The sequence below is a fragment of the Aplysia californica genome, unplaced genomic scaffold, assembly GCF_000002075.1.
Source record: "Aplysia californica isolate F4 #8 unplaced genomic scaffold, AplCal3.0 scaffold00676, whole genome shotgun sequence".
Classification (NCBI taxonomy): Eukaryota; Metazoa; Mollusca; class Gastropoda; order Aplysiida; family Aplysiidae; genus Aplysia; species Aplysia californica.
In genome coordinates, this window is record NW_004797946.1 from 72,856 (window position 1) to 74,748 (window position 1,893).

At 43.2% G+C, this 1,893-nt stretch overlaps 1 protein-coding gene across 2 annotated transcripts in view; it reads left to right on the forward strand.

Annotated features, from left to right (window-relative positions):
• The window catches only part of LOC101863377 (protein naked cuticle homolog 2), a 92,923-nt gene that overhangs the window by 46,954 nt on the left and 44,076 nt on the right, over nucleotides 1–1,893 (forward strand). Inside the window, exon 1 of one of the 2 annotated variants that reach the window (XM_013088043.2) lies at nucleotides 24–376. The exons of the other annotated variant lie outside the window; for it this stretch is intronic. The gene's annotated coding sequence lies outside the window, so the exon portion shown is untranslated. Of the gene's footprint in view, nucleotides 1–23; nucleotides 377–1,893 lie in introns of those variants that run through there. 2 annotated transcript variants of the gene reach the window in all.

The window sequence follows — 1,893 nt, forward strand, 5'->3', positions numbered from 1 at the left end:
CCCCCCCCCCAATTCCGAGTTGAAAGAGGAAAGGTTCTCCGAAGAGCCGAGCGGCTCTGGCTAAGTAAATAACTGAGGAGTAATCATTGGCGTTATTCAATCTGCGCCTGTCGAGGCGGGCGGGGACAGTTGAAGAAAGTAGGCGATAGTTACAGTCCTGGAATGGGCCACAATTATGGTTCGTGTGCTGATCTACTCAGGGGAGAGACGTAAAATTGCCGGATTCCTCTCCTCATATCGCTCTCACCAATCTCTCTGTAACTCGTTCTTGTCGAAGACATGCCGAGTGGGTCAGTCTGCCCCGACAGATTTTCGTTAATGGAGGGAAAAGCCGGCCAGCCCATCCTGCTACCTCTAACAAGAAGAGAAAGAGACGGTAATTGATTTTACATTGTATTTCTTTCGAAGTAAGCGACGTCGGTCGGTGGTTTCGGAAAACAGAAGCACGCAGAGAATGTCTGTGAGGGTGTCTGTTTACAGTGTCTCATGACCGCATTAAGGGTTGTGTAGGTCTTCCGACCTTCAGGCGCTCAGAATGTACGCATTGTACGGGAGGTTGAGATGGGCCATTCCATGAAAGTTTACACACGTAACGCAGATATGATAATCTGTTGAAAAAGTCTTACCAATTGTATAGCCATAATATTACTTTTCATTCCTTTTGTTGGAGGAAGGTTGCATCTAACAAAACAAAACAAATCAAAACAAAATATAAAAAAATGAAAGTAAAGAATGGCACTATCACTGCTTCGCATTTTTTCAGTGGGTCAGCATCTTTGCGTTTTGTATGTGTGTATGTGTGTGTGTGTGTGTGTGTGTGTGTGTGTGTGTGTGTGTGTGTGTGCGTGCGTGCGTGCGTGTGCGCATGTGAGTGTGCATGCGCGTGCGCGCACGTGTGTGTATGTGTGCGTAAGCGTGTGATGTACGAGGTGAAGCACCAAACCAGTGTGCCAAGACCTGGACAATAAATGTTTATCTTATCTTACTTCTTTCCATGTAATAACCCAAACTGTATTATTTTTGTTCTTGTCAGTTGTATTATAGTGTTTCTTCTTTCCTATCAAACAAATATCGTCTTTATCTCCCCTTCTTCTTTTTTCGTCTTTGTTACTCTCTTGTAACAACTCTAATCTTCGGCACTTATATGACCTTAATGTATTGCAAGTGCCGCAAAACTCTTACTAAAACGAAATAGTGTTTCGGCCAACTTATGTCTTTCTCCACTCGTAGAATAAGCACATGGCGTTGTAGGAGAGGGAAGGGCTGGTGGAGGGGGGGTATGAATAACCCAGTGTCCTCATCCCCTGAATGCTCAACCTCCTGCCCCCGGAGAGGTGCCTCTCATGCTACATAATAATCTTTCTTTGTGATGTAAGCGTAGAATGATTTTTTTTTCTCCGCCCCATAGTCTATATCTTCTGTCAAGCTTTCTTTCGTACCAATTTGTAGACCAAGGTCCTGGTCTAGGAGGTGGAGTGAGTTATTGATTTGTGGCACAGCAAGAATAATAGAAACATTCATCTTTCTTTGAGTGGTTGGGTGTTTTCCCCTCAAGTGTGGTTTTGTCTATTTCTCTTTTAGTATAACTAATGTCCGAGAGCGAGTATTGATTTGTGATAAAACAAGAAGGATACCAAAAATTCATCTTTTGAGTGGTTGGTTGTTTTACTCGCAAGCATGGTTTGGTCTATTTCTTTTATGTCTAATTTGTTTTTTGCGAAATCTATCGCGGGTAGTTGGAGGGCACATCTTATAGGTACTACTTCTTTTCAGTTCGCTTGTTGTTTCCCCGTATGTTTGTTTTACCCTCTTCATGCACAATGACAGTGACTGTGTCGATGTGCTTTTTCTTTCCTCAAGGAAAATGTATAGGGTATCGATCTTGCTGACACC